Source organism: Carlito syrichta, unplaced genomic scaffold (assembly GCF_000164805.1).
Source record: "Carlito syrichta isolate Samal-C Ts95f unplaced genomic scaffold, Tarsius_syrichta-2.0.1 Scaffold307187, whole genome shotgun sequence".
In the NCBI taxonomy this organism is placed as follows: Eukaryota; Metazoa; Chordata; class Mammalia; order Primates; family Tarsiidae; genus Carlito; species Carlito syrichta.
The window spans coordinates 333,252-349,208 of NW_007251283.1; the positions used below are offsets into that span (position 1 = coordinate 333,252).

The window sequence follows — 15,957 nt, forward strand, 5'->3', positions numbered from 1 at the left end:
CCCGGGGCGGTGCTGTGCGCCGCGGTCACAGTCGTGAATTCTCCCTGTCCCTGGTCTGCCCTGAATCCCTTCCCTCCCCCTTCCAGTGTCCCTTAGTGCTGGATTCAGTGCGCCCACCCAGCTACTCCCATCATGGTTTTGGAAAGCTCCCCCCTTTTTTGCTTATGACCTCATTTGAGGTGTCGATGCGAAACATCTGGCGGGTGGCTAACCTGCCCCCAAAGCCAGTCACGAAATGGGAATTCGGAAAGGTCTGGACCACGCCCGCTCACAGCTTGGAACAGGAGGCCGAAGGGTCCGCAGACCCGGCCCAGGTAGCCCCCTGTCTTTCGGGCAGCCCAGCGCGGTCCACGCGTGCTCTCTTCCTCCCCTCGCCCCTGGCGACTTTGTCTCTGGTCCTTCCACCCTGGCCCTCGTTCTCCTCTTCCCTAGACTCGCAGCCAGGCCCTCGAGAACACTCTGGAAGCGCCTTACCCTGTCAACAGGCTGGAGAGAGCACTGCTGGCTCCTGCTCGGCTTGTCTGGGGAATCCCAGCTCCCCTAGGAGGAGGGGTTTTCAAACTGGGGCTTGAGACCCCTTGGGAGTGTGTGAAATCAGCATAAAGAGTCTTGACCTGCGTTGAAATGGGGGAAACAGGATAGACACGACCACCCACGTGGCACCGGTATGCGTGCTTTTTGTTATGCAGGTGCTGGGAGAGGGTGGGGCCCTTGGGTGTCGGCGCCTTCTGCTGTGGGGGCACCCCACCCCGTGCCTGCCGTATCCTCAAACCCGGGGTTCCTTCCCGTCCGGGCGGAGGGGCTCTTTCTTTTTGATAAATAATTGATAAAAAGAACAAAAAATGTTCTTTTTGATAAGTAATTAACAGTCGGGCACGGCGGCTCACGCCTGTAATTCCAGCCTTTGAGAGGCTGAGTCTATCTATGGGTTCGAGACCAGCCTGGGCAACTTGACAAGCCCTCATCTCTACAGTAAATCAAAAATTAACTAGGTGTGGTGGTTCACACCTGTAGTTCCAGCTACTTGGATGGCTAAGGCGGAAGGATCGCTGGATTCCAGCAGGTGTGCCACTGCTCTCCAGCCTGGGCGACAGAGACGCCAACTCAAAAAAATAGAAAATATTTTGAACTGAATGAAAATGTAAAAACCAGTGTATGGGTGGGTCCCAGTGCAGTGGTGTTTGCAACTAATTCATCACAACCAGTTACGGGTTTCTTTGTTCCTTCTCCACTCCCACTGCTTCGCTTGACCTAGTAAAAAACAAAAAACAGTGTATCAAGACGTATGAACCAGAGCTGAGTGTGACTGCCGTGGAGGCCCTTGCCCTGGGTATCCCCTGAGTAAAGGACTTACCACACTTGAGCCTCAGTGATCTCATCTGTACAGTGGGACCAAAGCCACCTATTTCAGAGACAACAGGATTAACTGAGGACCTGCATGCAAGGTGCCTAGCCCACCATCTGTAGTATGTAAGGGGGCGTAAGTGCCACAGGGTAGGTATGAGTGCTTGTTAGGCAGGTAACCAGAACTATAGGTGCTCACTACCACTCCTGGCTAATTTTTTGATTTATTGTAGAGATAAGGTCTTGCCAAGTTGCCCAGGCTGATCTTGAACCCGTGGGCTCAGGCAGTCCCCTCACCTTGGCCTCCCAAAGTGTTGGGATTACAGGCTTTAGCCACCATGCCCTGCCTTAAATTTCTATTTCTTCTTTGACCTATGGTTATTTATTGGCTGTTTCATTTCCAAATAAGCGGAGGTGGGTATGTGCATAATGACCATTTGTATATCTACAATCCTAAATTGTACCCCATATTTTTAAAATTAAAAAAATTTAAAAAATAGAGATTTTCCGGCTTTGTTATTGATTTCTCATATTTCCATTGTGGTCAGAGAACATATTTTACATGATTTGAATCCTTTGAAATTCATGGCCTGGAATATAGCCTGCTTTGGTAAATGTTCTTTTTGATAAATAATCAATAGCCACCAGGCTTGGTGGCTCAGCCTGTAATCCCGCGCCTTGGGATGCTGAGGTGAGTGGATTGCCTGAGCCTGCAGGTTTGAGACCCGCCTGGGCAACTTGGTGAGACCTCATCTCTGCAATAAATCTAAAAAATTAGCCGGTTGTGGTAGCGCACGCCTGTAGCTCCAGCTACTCGGAAGGCTGAGGCGGAAGGATCGCCGGAGTCCAGCAGGTCGAGGTTGCGGTGGCCGGGAGCGGCCACTGCACTCCAGTCTGGGCAGCAGAGTGAGACTCCAACTCAAAAAAAAAAAAAATTAATAGCCAGACCTCATCTTTACAATAAATCGAAAAACTAACCGGATATGGTGGCTTGTGCCTGTAGTTCCAGCTACTTGGAAGGCTGAGGCGAAAAGATCACCTGAGTCCAGCAGGTCGAGGCTGCAGTGGCTGTGAGCATGCCACTGCACTCCAGCCTGGGCAACAGAGTGAGACTCCAACTCAAAAAATTTTTTTTAAATTAAAAAATTTTTTAAAAATTGGTGTTTAGCAAAAACTTTGGGGAAAGTTGAAGACATGTTCAGGATCAGGTCATAATTACATAGGAAAATTCAGTGGTTCATACCTACGAAAGAAAAATCAGTCAAGAAAGACAGCTTCAGAGAAAGATGGCATCAGTCAAAACACAGGTCGAGTCGGATTGTGAGTTCTGACCCTGCCACTCACTGGCTGTGTCACTGAGCAAACTACTCAGTCTTTCTGGGCTTTAGTCTTCTAATCTCTACAATGGGGGTGATCATGGAAGGGATGTGGGAGATGCTGGAAGCTAACGCCAGGGATGGACTAGCTGTTCTCTGGATGGAGAATGAAGAGACCAGGTGGCCTGAGCTGGAGACAGACCGCAAAGCAGCTGCCACACCACCGTAATCTCTCCTGCACTTGGGCTGGGCTCATGGCTTGAGTTGACAGGGGCGGCGGCCAAATGGAGGCTCCCAAAGATGTTGAAGAGCTCTCTGCATTCTTGGGAGGGGCGGTGACATGGCCAGCCCTCTATTCTGGCCAGGTCTGGTTTTCATAGTTAGCCCTGAAGTGGATTTGCACAGAGTGAGCCAGTTTTTCCATGGCCTGACTAGACCGTTGGGACACTCTGGTACCAGAACTGCTTTTCACCTAGCAGGTTCCAACCCATCCTCTAAGGCCCACTTTCTCAACTCACCACAGGCTGCCACCAGAAAGGAATTCAGCCAACACCCCTTCCCTTCTCTCCACTGTTGTCAGCACAGGTGGGAGCCCATCTTCCTGGTCATTTTTTCATCATTCATTTCAGATCAGTGTACCAAAACCCTGTGTCCAGGCCCTGGGCCAGAGTGGAGCAAAGCCAGGTCCTCCCCTTCACGGGAGAGCAGACTGACAGCCAACCCCAGCAGACACGTGGATTCATAAACCGGAGAGCTGGGAGAATGCAGGGAAGGACGGCCAAGCCGAGCAGTGTGCTGAGCCAAGGGGGGCCGAGGGACTCAGCCCGGGCCCGGGAATAACGGCATGGCAGAGACCTGGGAACGAGAGGCTGTGCCTTCGAGTGAGGCCTCCGGGGGTCGCCAGGTGTGGCCATGGGAGAGAGGTGGCGGGACTTTCCCTCTCTGTCCCCCTGGCCCCCCAATCCTCCTAGCATCTCGTGGAAGCGTCCGCCTGTCCCCTGCGCCCACTCTGAGCTAGGCGGTGGAGGGGGCGTGCTGGTCAAGGCTGAGGCGACTCCCCCAGAGGCCTGCACTCTAGTGGGAGCAAGCACGAAATGCAAACCACACATGGGGTGAGTTCTGGAAGGTTCTTCTGCCCAATCAGATCCAGGAGTCTAGGGCATGAACTTGAACATCTTCCCCGTTCCGTCATTTTCCCTTGAACTCACCTTCAAGCCTTCTGAGTCATCTTTGAGTCATCCCTTGCTTTCAGCCCCCACATCCCAACAGCCACGGAGTCTGATGGATTTTTCCTTTAACGCATTCTTTCTCCGCGTGCTGAGGGTCTTGCTCTGATCCAGGCCCTCAGGCCCCCCCCACCTTGGCCGCTTTCAGCTGGCTCTTGCTGGATTTATCTGTTCTACATTCGGGTTTTCGTTTTCTTGTTTGAAAGATATTTCTTGAATAAATGGAGTTGCGGGGGTCTCACTGTGTTGCCCGGGCTGGTCTTGATCTCCTGCCTCAGCCTCCCAAAGTGCTGGGATTACAGGTGTGAGTCACCACTCCCGGTTTACATGCTGGTTTTCACCTGCCCACTTCCCAGTGCAGAAACCCTCTAGGCTCCCAGGACACTGAGCCTGCAGTCCCTCTCTAGGCATTCAGACCCCAGGGCCAGCTGATCCTGCCTCTGCCTGCTTGCTGTGGCATCAACTCACACCCTACCTGAATGGGAGCCCCCTCCTGTGCCATCTCCATGTCTGACCTTGGTGCTCTCAGTGCTGCAGACACCCACATGTCTCCAAGGCCCTTCTGGCCCTGTCCACAACCCAGCTGAGTGTCCCCAGGTGGCCTAATGGGGGCACGACTGTCAGACCCAGGACCAGGTGACCTGGCAACTTATGAATATCGCAAAGTAAAAGATATGGCCGGAGGGGGAACAGAACACGAAAGGGGGCGGGGGCTGCACCAAGAATATGCTGCTGGTTGCTTTCTGGTTCCATTCCAGCGTCCCTCCTCCTCTCTCAAGTTCACGGCTGCTCCATCTCCCCCCACCTCTCAGCCTCCACAGGCAGCAGGAAGGATCCCACTAGACACATGTCAGGGCCCATCACCCTCAGATTCAGCACCATGGCAACTCCCTTTCATCTGCTGATGACTGCAGCAGCTCAAGGGCTTTACAGTCTGCCCCGCCTGTCTCCCTCCACTCGGGGTGGTTCTCCAAATGCCCCTGGGACCCAAGAGCCTTCTGGTCTCTGGGCAAACATGCATCTGCTGAGCTCAGCTTGGACATCACCTTCTCTGGCCAAATTCACTCTGGATGCCTCCCCCACAGCTCCTAGACCACAAGACTGAATTGAAATTCTTTTTTTTCAGTTTAAAATCAAAATTAGTTAATTTTTAATAGGAGTCTCACTCTGTTGCCCAGGCTGGAGTGCAGTGGTACATTCTCACAACTACTGCAGCCTCGACCTCCTGGGCTCAGGTGATCCTTCCCCCTCAACCTTCCCAGTAACTGGAACGACAGGCACACGCCACCACACCCAGCTAAGTTTTTGATTTATTGTAGAGACGAGGTCTCGCTAATTTGCCCAGGCTGATCTCAAACCCTTGGACTCAGGTAATCCTCTTGCCTCCGCCTCCCAAAGTGCTGGGATTACAGACGTGAGCTACTGCACCCGTCTGAATTGAAATTAGACTCTCATCTCTTTATTCTACAAACCCATCTCAAGGACCCAGTACTTGGCAGGCAGCCATGTATGGGGGCAGCATGAATAACTGAAAATGGTGTGAACTGGACTCAATTGGAACGTTTCAGCCCAAAGGTAGCGGTTAACCTTTGGCGCCATCTACTGGCCAGTACATTGCTTGTGTTTTGGATGTCCAGCTGGAAATGGCTTTGAAGTTTAGGAATTTCATTTTTATTTATTTCCCGTGAATGGTGAATTAGAAAAGGGAGAATTGTGTGGACTCCAGTCTAGATCACCATCATTTAAAAAAATTTTTTTTTTATTGGCGAGACCTCATCTCTACAATAAATTAAAAAATAAGCCAGGCATGGTAGCATTCACCTGTAGTTCCAGCTACTTGGAAGGCTGAGACGGAAGGATCACCGGGTCCTAGCAGGTCGAGACTGCAGTGCCCGGGAGCATCCTACTGGACTCCACGGAGTGAGACTCCAACTCATTTGGGTTGGAGTGCAGTGGCACGATCATGGCTTACTGCAGCCTTGACCTCCTAGGCTGGCGCAATCTTCCTACTTCAGCCTCCTGAGAACCTGGGACTACAGGTGTGTGCCACCTAGCTAGTCTTTAAAATTTTTTCTGTGGAGACAAGGTCTCGCTATATTGCCCAGACTGGTGTTGAACACCTGGGCTCAAGCCATCCTCCCACCTAGGCTTCCCAAAGTGCTGGGATTGCAGGCGTGAGCCACCACTGCCCGGTCTAGATTCCATCATTAGCTCTGAATAGTTCATGGCAGAGCTTCCAGACTTTCATGGAGTAGGAATGAGGATGTCTGTATTTGTAAGAGAAAGCAGGTTTTTGTTTTTTTTTTAAAGAAAGACTTTAGGGTAAAAAGGGCAAAATGGGACACAAGCTGAGTGTTAAACTGTGGGAGGGGGGGTTGTGTCCGCTGCTCCTTGCTTCTCCCTGAGCCTCTGAGGAGCTCTTATGGGGCGTCAGGGTGGCGGGCACCGAGCTGGAGGTGGGGTGCAGGGCCGTGCCCTCCACTGCGGGTCCCTATTTCATCTTGGCAGCACAAGGGCAGAGGCCTCTGAGACCCACCCAGACTCAGCCTCTGGTGCACCTAGGGGAGGAACAGGCCCAGCTGGTCTGATAGGTGCCCAGAGGGGCTGTTTCTCCTCAGATACCCCAGGGGTGTGTGTCGGGGGGTGGTCAGAAACTGAAGGGAGAGGAGGAATGGGGTCACCTGGCTGTCTGGCCACCTTTGTTTGAACGATGTAGTATTCCAAGCAGTACCGCCCTCCCGCAGACAGCATGCTGTCTACACATTCAAAACACTTTCAACAACTTTGTAGTTGGTTTGCACACGCCGGATAGGTTGATCTACCCAGAATGACATTTCAGCCAACATTCAATCTTGTTGGCCAAATTAAAACAACTAGCTAATTAAATATGACAAGCGTATGGAGGGGTTGGTGAAGAAAAGCATGCCCTGCAAAGTCCAGGACTCTGACCCTTGTGGTGAAGAGTTGAAGGCTTCATGCTTGCAGCTTCCTGAATGTCTGCCTTGTGGGCCCGCTGGCCAGCGTGGACTCCTCGATGCCCCTTAGTTCTCACAGGGACTCTGGGTTTGCTGTCATGAAAGGTATCTCCTCGAATTTCTAGTTTTAAAAACTCCAGGCCGGGTGCGGTGGTTCAAGCCTGTAATCCCAGCACTTTGTACTTTGTGATTGCCTGAGCCCACGGGTTCGAGACCAGCCTGGGCAACTTGGTGAGACCTCGTCTCTACAATCGATCAAAAATTAGCTGGGCATAGTAGCGCACACCTGTAGTTCTGGCTACTTGGAAGGCTGAGGCGGAAGGATCGCCAGAGCCCAGCAGGTCAACGCTGGGGTGGCCGTGAGCTAAAATGATTATTTTTAAATTTCTCCTTTAAAAACAGAATAGCTGGTGAGCTTCCTGGTGCTTTTTGAGGAAGGACAACATTGTGTGAAGGTCAGGCTCCAGCTCACTCTCTCAGGACATGGGTCTATCAACAGAACATCTTCAGCCTCTGTGATAATTTTTTTTTTTTTTTGAGTCATAGTGTCTCACTGTTGCCCAGGCTGGAGTGCAGTGGCATGCTCACAGCCACCACAGCCTAGACCTGCTGTGTTCAGGTGATTCTTCTGCCTCAGCCTTCCAAGTAGCTAGAACTACGGGTGTGTGCCACCACATCAGCTAATTTTTTTTTTTCAGTTGAAGTCTCACTCTTCACCCAGACTGGAGTGCAGTGGCATGCTCCCAGCCACTGCAGCCTCAACCTGCTGGGTTCCGGTGATCCTTCGGCCTCAGCCTTCCAAGTAGCTGGAACTACAGGCGTGCGCTACCATGCCTGGCTAATTTTTTGATTTATTGTAGAGATGAGGTCTCGCCAAGTTGCCTAGGCAGGTCTCGAACCCACGGACTCAGGCAATCCACTCTCCTCGGCCTCCCAAAGCGCGGGATTACAGGCTGAGCTCTCAAGCCCGGCCAGTCTTTCTTGATTTATTGTAGATATGACATCTCACCAAGTTGCCCAGGCTAGCCTCGATTCCCTGAGCTCAGTTCCCTAAGCTCAGGCAATCCTCTTGCCTCGACCTTCCAAAGTGCTGGGATTACAGGCGTGAGCCACTGTGCCCGGCCATATGATACTATTCTTAAGTGGTGAATGTATATGGTATCACATTTATTTGTGACTTTTTTTCCCCTTAACACTGTCTGTATGTATTCATACTGATGTGTACAGCTGTAGTTTGCTAGTTTGTTTCTTTTTTTTCCTGTATAATATTCTATTATCTGATAATGACTACAATTTATTTATTCATTCTGTTGATGAACATTTGGGTTGTTTCTAGGCTTTTACTTTTCTAAACAATGCTGCTGTGGATTTTCTAGTAAGGTTTCCTGGCTTCATTGGGTATTCAGCTCTTCAACTTCAGCAGACATAGCTAAATTGCTTGTTATCAACTGATACTCCAGAAGAGGTTAAGACCTTGTTGCTCTACATTGCTCCTGACACTTGGTATTGCCATATTAAAAATTTTGTACTGCCTGACACAGCGGCTCATGCCTATAAACCCAGCACTTTGAGAGGCCGAGGAGAGTGGATTGCCTGAGCCCATGGTTTTGAGACCAGCCCGGGCAACTTGGTGAGACCTCATCTCTACAGTAAATCAAAAATTAGCTGGTGTGGTGGTACATGCCTGTAGTTCCAGCTACTTGGAAGGCTGAGGCGGAAGAATCACCTGGATCCAGCAGGTAGAGGCTGCGGTGGCTGTGAGCTTGCCACTGCACTCCAGCCTGGGCGACAGAGTGAGAATCCAACTCAAAAAAAAATTTTTTTTTCCAGCCAGGTATGGTGGTTCATGCCTGTAATCTCAGCACTTTGGGAGGCTGAGACAGGGGATTGCTTGAGCCCAGAAGTTCCAGACCTACCTAGGCAACACAGCCAGACCTCGTCTACACACACACACACACACACACACACACACACACACACACACACACACAAATAGATGGATGTAGTGGGGGCGTGCCTGTAGTTCTAGCTACTCAGGAGGCAGAGGCGTAAGGATTACCTGAGCCAGGAGGTCAAGATTGCTGAGGTCCAGCCTAAGTGACAGAATGAGACTCTGACTCAAAAATATATATATTTTCCAATCTGGTATATGTGAAATTTCATTGTGATTTCAATTAGCATTGCCTTAATTAGTAATTTCATACCTTTTCATGCCTTTTTCATTTTGAGTTGGAATCTCATTCTGTCACTCAGACTGGAATGAAGTAGCATGATCATGGCTCACCACAGCCTGAACCTCCTGGCTCAGGTGATTCCTCCACCTCAGCCTCCCAAGTAGCTGGACTGCAAGTGTGTGCTACTGTGCATAATTTTTTTTCCTAGAGATGAGGTCTTGCTATGTTGCCCAGGCTGGTCTCGAACTCCTGGGCTCAAGCAATCCTCCTGCCTTGGCTACCCAAAGTGCTGGAGTGAGCCACTGTGCCCGGTCCCTTTTCATGTCTTTACTGGTCCTGGGTTTGAATCTCTGCTCCATCACCTATGTGACCTTAGAGAGACTATTTAACTCTTGTGTGTCTCCGTTGCCTCATCTGTAAAATTTCTCTCCAGAAAAACTGACCGGCTTCAAAGACTTATGACTCTGACCTTGGGGAGGGTGGCCCTCTAAATGAAATTGCTGTGTCCTTATCCACAAATCTAGGTAGTAATTTATTATATCTCTTTCTCATTCAACATTGTCCCATATGCCGGCCACTGCCCTGGCTGGAAGCTGTGGACAGAGATGTTTGAAGGAAGGTCAACCTCTGCCCTTCTGCTCCCAGCATGAAAAAGTGGGCTCATTTCTCTCTCCTGTGGCTTTCTTTTCTCCTTCTTTTGTTCTGTGGCTGTGTGACACACACACAGGCGATCTTTACCACCACATTAGTGGGGTTCCAGAGGAGCAGAGATGAGTGTCTAATGGAGGCCAGAGAAACATTCTAAGGCTCTTGGTGTGACTTTGTCCCTCCACTGCTTCCACTGCTTAACTCCTTCCTGGTTTGTTCGACCTTGGGTCACATCCCAGCTTCTCAGAGATGAGATCTTGCCAAGTTGCCCGGGCTGGTCTCGAACCCGCAGGCTCAGGCAATTCACTTGCCTCGGCCTCCCAAAGTGCTGGGATGACAGGCTGAGCCAGCTGTGCTCTTTCATGCTTTTGCTAACATTCTCCTTGAGTGGGTGCTCCAAGTCATGGCTTCTGGGAGCCCAGGGAATCGTATCCTTTCTCCTGTCTCCCAGGGTACTTTTTCATATGAGGGGGAACAAAAAACCAAAAGACAAAACAAAAAAACCCCAAACTTGTATTATCTTTTGGCGGGTGGGTCCCTTACCCAGACCCTTCAAGGCAAGTGTTCTAGGAACCCATTGGCATCAGTGTACCAGCTAGTGATATTTTGAAAGGTTGTGTTTGGCTTCAGTGAATGTTTTTTTTTAGAGTCAGAGTCTCACTCTGTCACCCAGGCTGGAGTACAGTGGCATGCTTATGGCCACCGCAGCCTCGACCTGCTGGGCCCAGGCGATCCTTCTGCCCCAGCCTTCCAAGTAGCTGGAACTACAGGCGTGCACCACCACAACCAGATAATTTTTTGATTTATTGTAGAGACAAGGTCCTTCCAAGTTGCCCAGGCTGGCCTCAAACCCCTGGGCTCAGGCAATCCTCTCGCCTCAGCCTTCCAAAGTGCTGGGATTACAGGCATGAGCCACTGTGCCCGGCTCTATTTAAGTTTTTTGCTCCTTTTTTTTTTTTTGAGTTGGAGTCCGCTCTGTCGCCCAGACTGGAGTGCAGTGGCACACTCCCAGCCACCACAGCCTCGACCTGCTGGGCTCCAGCGATCCTTCCGCCTTAGCCTTCCAAGTAGCTTTTTGTTCATTTTTAAATTGGATTCTTTAGGAGTTTTTTGCTATTGAGTTGAGTTCCTTATATATTCTGGTTACCAGTCCCTTGTTAGAGGGATAGTTTGCAAATATTTTCTTCTATTCTGTAGGTTGTCTCTACTGTGTTGATTGTTCCTTTGCTGTGCAGAAGCTTCTTAGCTTGATGCAGTACCATTTACCTGTTTGTGTTTTTGTTGCCTGATTATGAAGTTCTTATTTGTGAATTAAGTCATTTTAACAAAGTGAAGTTTTCTCAAAAGGAACCAAAAAACCACCTAGCGCAGAAATAAGGCCTCCTTCTGGCCTCTGCTCTGGAGGAGCAAGGAGGGATTCACTGGCTCTTGGCACAGTGAGTGACTGTGGGTCACACTTTGGGGAAAAGGACAGCGTAGACTTGGGTCAAGAGAGCGGTTTGGCTGGCTCAGTGGCTCATGCCTGTAATCCCAGCACTTTGGGAGGTGGAGGCGAGAGGATTGCCTGAGCCCGTGGGTTCGAGACCAGCCTGGGCAACATGGCGAGACCTTGTCTCTATAACACATTTGAAAAACAAAACAAAACAAAAATTAGCCAGGCATGGTGGCATGCACCTGTGGTTTCAGCTACTTGGAAGGCTGAGGTGGAAGGATCGCCTGAGCCCAGCAGGTCGAGGCTGTGGTGGCCGTGAGTGTGCCACTGCAGTCCAGCCTGGATGGCAGAGTGAGATGCAAAGGAGACTGCATGGGGTGTGAGCAGGCACATGCCATCATGCCCGGCTCGAAAAAAGAAAAAGGCAGGAGCACCATGCCCGGCTAATTTTTCTTGATTTATTGTAGAGACAGGGTCTCGCATGTTGTCCAGGCTGGTCTCAAACTCGTGGGCTCAGGCAGTCCTCTTGCCTCTGCCTCCCAAAGTGCTGGGATTACAGGTGTGAGCCACCGCGCCCAGCTTGCTCCTGTCTTTTTCATAGTGAGTACCTTTGTTTCTTCTGGGCATTCTCCATCCTGACCCAGGGACTCTGGTGGGGTGACCTCTCCCCATCAAGGGTGGTAGATACCTGCCCCTGTGGGGCCAGTGACTGCACGCCATCCCCCAGTCATTAGCAGGATCAGACTGAAATCAGGCCAATCAGAGACATTCCTTATGACTTTTTCAGCAACACAGAGCTTCCTTTCCTCCCCAGATTCAAGGCTATACAGAGGCAAGCCTGGTGCTGTAGAGACCCTAAGTCTGGTCATGGGGAATGAAGCCACCAGGGAGAAATCTGAGATAGGACAGTGAGAAGCTTCCAGTATTTTGTAGTGGAAGCCACATTCTTCCCCGCATCTTGTATGGCTTGGCCCTGGGGGCCAAGAATCCCTTTTTATTTAGACTAATGACAGTGGGGCTGCTGTCACTTGCTACCAAAGGATTCTGAACAGCATGCCATGTGAGCATCTCTTGGCATTCCCAGGACTTGGACATTGGGTGGGCACACCTCACAAGAAAATTAATTTCCCTTTGTAAATAGAGCTGTGTCTTATAAATGGACAAGAAGAAACCTTTGCTAGTGAGGCAGAACTCCTGGATCATCTAAGAAAATAACCTAATTAATGAATGTTCAATGCTGTGTACATTCCACGGCAGACGCTCTTGGTTGTCTGATCTGTCACTTCCGACATCCTTTCCCTTGACACCTGCCACTACGAGGACTGAAAAGCTGAACAGTGTACTTGCTTTTCCAGCTTCTGAAGCAGTCAGGAGGCCATGTGACCCAGTCCTGGGCAAGAAGACATAAGCAGGAGTCTGTTAGTCTGTTATTGGTAGGGTGGGGATAGAGTGATTTATTAGTTTAAAATAAATATGTGGGGGGGGGGCATGTGTGTGTATACACATCTATCTGTCTGTCTATCTGTCTATCTGTCTATCTATTTTAAGTCAAGGTCTCATTCTGTTGCCCAAGCTGGAGTGCAGTGGCATGATCATGGCTCACTGCAGCCTTGGCCTCTTGGGATCAAGTGATCTTCTCACATCTGCCTCCCAAGTAGTTGGGACTACAGACGTGTGCCACAATGCCTGGATAATTTTAAAAATTTTTTGTAGAGACAGGAGACTTCTTTTTGAGTTGGAGTCTCACTCTGTTACCCAGGCTGGAGTGCAGTGGTACGCTTCTGGTCACCCCAGCGTTGACCTGCTGGGCTCTGGTGATCCTTCCGCTTCAGCCTTCCAAGTAGTTAGAACTACAGGTGTGCACTACCACACCCAGCTAATTTTTGATTTATGGTAGAGATGAGATCTCACCAAATTGCCTGGGCTGGTCGTGAACCTCGGCCTCCCAAAGTGTTGGGATTACAGGCTGAGCCACTGAGCCTGGCCAGGAGTCTTATTCTGTTGTCCAGGCTGGTCTTGAACTCCTGGGATCAAGTGGTCCTCTTACCTTGGCTTCTCAAAGTGCTGGATCTACAGATGTGAGTCACCATGCCCAGCCATCTCAATTTTTTTTTTTAAGTCAGGGTCTCGCTCTGTCACTCTGGCTGGAGCACAGTGGCATGATCATGGCTCACCACAGCTTTGACCTCCTGGGCTCAAGCAATCCTCCCGCCTTAGCCTCCCAGGTAGCTAGGACTACAGGCATGTGCTGCCATGCTGACTGATTTCTTCGTTTTTTGTAGAGACAAAGTCTCACTATGTTGCCCAGGATGCTCTCAAACTCCTAGGCTCAAGCAATCTTCTCACCTCAGCCTCCCAAAGTGCTAGGATTACAGGCGTGAACGACTGCACCCAGCCTGATGTTCCTTCTAAGAGGCAAGAAGTTTGGTTTAGCCTTCATTCAACGAACACAATCTAGCCTACAATGTGCCAGGGTCTTTGCTTGGTCTGGGGTCAAAGATCCTTAAAACCCAGTTCCGGGCCTGGGCAGCTCACTGTTGGGAAGACAGACACAGGGACAGGTTAATTGTATACCTTGACCAAAGCGCCCTGTTAAAATAGGCTCAGCGTGTCATGGAGACACGGTGAGGACCAGGGGAGGCTTCCCAAGGACCAGTGACACCAGAGAGGAATGGTGAGGAACACCTGGGTCAGGATGGAAGAAAGCATGTCACCTGGAGGGCAAAGGTGCAAGGTGATGCAGTGTGGTGGGCGCCACGTGTGGTCAGAGCACAGCGGCAGGCTTGGAGCTGTGCCGGAGAGGGCAGCAAAGGGTGGTAGCGGGATGGACCTGGTCTCTATCCTGCAGGTGACAGCAGGGAGCAGGGAAGGCCATTCATTCTGAGATTCGTGTTTTAGGTAGTTCTTGGGGGCTGGGTAGAGTTTGGATTTGAGGATCACGAACCTGGATGTGGGGAGACAGAAAGTTGTTGAAATGGTTAAGGCAGGCTGGGCACAGTGGCTCAAGCCTGTCATCCCAGCACTTTGGGAGGCCGAGGTGAGAGGATTGTCTGAGCCTGCGGGTTTGAGACCCGCCTGGGCAACTTGGTGAGACCTCGTCTCTACAATAATACATTTTTAAAAATAGTCGGTATGGTGGTACACTCTTGTAGTTCCAGCTACTTGGAAGGCTGAGGTGGAAGGATCGCCCGAGCCCAGCAGGTTGAGGCTGTGGTGGCTGTGAGCGTGCCACTGGACTCCAGCCTGGGCGACAGTGAGACTCCAACTCAAAAATAAATAAATAAATTAACCAAGAGTGGTGGCGTGTGCCTGTAATTCCAGTTATTTGGAAGGCTGAAATTGAAGGATCACCTGAGCCCAGCAGGGCAAGGCTGCAGTGGCCATGAACATGCCACTGCACTCCAGCCTGGGCAATAGAGTGAGACTCTGACTTAAAAAAAAAAAAAATGGCCAAAACAGGCTGGACGTGGTGGCTAACACCGTAATCCCAGTACTTTGGCAAACTGAGGTGGGAGGATCGCTTGAGCCCAGGAGTTTGAGACCAGCCTGGGCAGCATAGCAAGGAGGAGAGTGTTCTGGGAAAGCAGGCGCCAGGCGGTGTGACTCACTGACATCCATGTCTGTTCCCTGGCGGAGCTGGGCTCCTCCAGCTCCTTGTTCGGAAACAGCCCTCCCAGTCGATAAATCTTGACCCCTAAAAGCATCTGTCCACATGACTATTCATTTGCTCCTGGGAGTTGGTCACTATTTTCATAACAATGGATATTATATCCACTTTTTGATGTCAGTACCGTATTAGCTTTTGGCTTTTAGTGAGCAGGAAAGAGCCATCATTTAATCAAGAACCTTTTGTTCTGTCAGTTAATAACAAGAAGGGAGATTTTTAAAAAGAAATCCTGATTATACAATCATGAATAATCATGATTAAGATGAAGAAAGGGAAGAAGGGGTGGAGACAGCCTGTTCGCCAAGTTCCCTGCTGAGCTGACTTCTTGAGAGGATAGACAAAATAGAGACAAAGGCTGGCACATCAGACACCAGGCCTGGGGAGAATATGGCCAAGAGCACTGCTCTGTGGCTTGCTGGACTCCCCAGGAAAACAAAAAAGGTCTTTTAGGTTATTCTTAGGGCAAGAAGAACAAAGGATGAGTGAATCTGCTGCTTGGGCGCCTCTAGAGTGAGCCTGAGAAGGCAGAGACAGCTTTACCGACAGAAGAGCTGCTGTTACACACGGTGACTCAGCCAAGCACTTGTGGTGTCTCCTGATATCCCAAACCCTCAAGAGAGTCTGGGGTGGGATCTAGAAGCAGTGGCGCTTCAGCCTAGGCCTGCGGCACCTGCTGGGACTCCACTGCCCTTGGTCAGAGCCCTTGTTTCCTAGATCCCACATATTTCTCTTTTTTGGTTTAGGCCCGGGCTTTGCAGAAGCTGGTTCTCTGCAGGCATGTGGGACTCTGGCAAGTACTGGTGGACACCGGCGGGTGTGGCAGCTGATGCAGTGGTTCTGGAAGCCGCCTAGTGGTTTCCATCAAATGAAGAATACATGAATCCTCTGACCCACCCATTCTGTTCTTGAACACATACCCAGGGAAAGTCCCACATGGATCCATAAGGCTGCTCACTGTAATGCTGTTTGTGTAGTTGTGTGTATGAAGTCTTCTGATTTCTGTACGTATACCCTATCACTTCATTGAATTTTCTCTCTTTTTTTTTTTTTTAAGAGATGGGGGTCTTGCTCTGTTGTCCAGGGTGGGCTGAGACTCTTGGGCTCAAGCAACCCTCCCACCTCACCCTCCACAGTAGCTGGAGCATGTGCCATGGTGCCTGGCTTTGTATTCTTTT

General features: G+C 50.3%; 1 long non-coding RNA gene across 1 annotated transcript; it reads left to right on the top strand.

Moving 5' to 3' along the window:
* Window positions 1-232: 232 nt before the first annotated feature.
* On the top strand, window positions 233-1,052 carry LOC103266452. Its single transcript, XR_504702.1, has 3 exons — window positions 233-314; window positions 433-665; window positions 1,015-1,052. It is a non-coding gene; the product is annotated as an uncharacterized LOC103266452 (long non-coding RNA).
* Window positions 1,053-15,957: the final 14,905 nt, after the last annotated feature.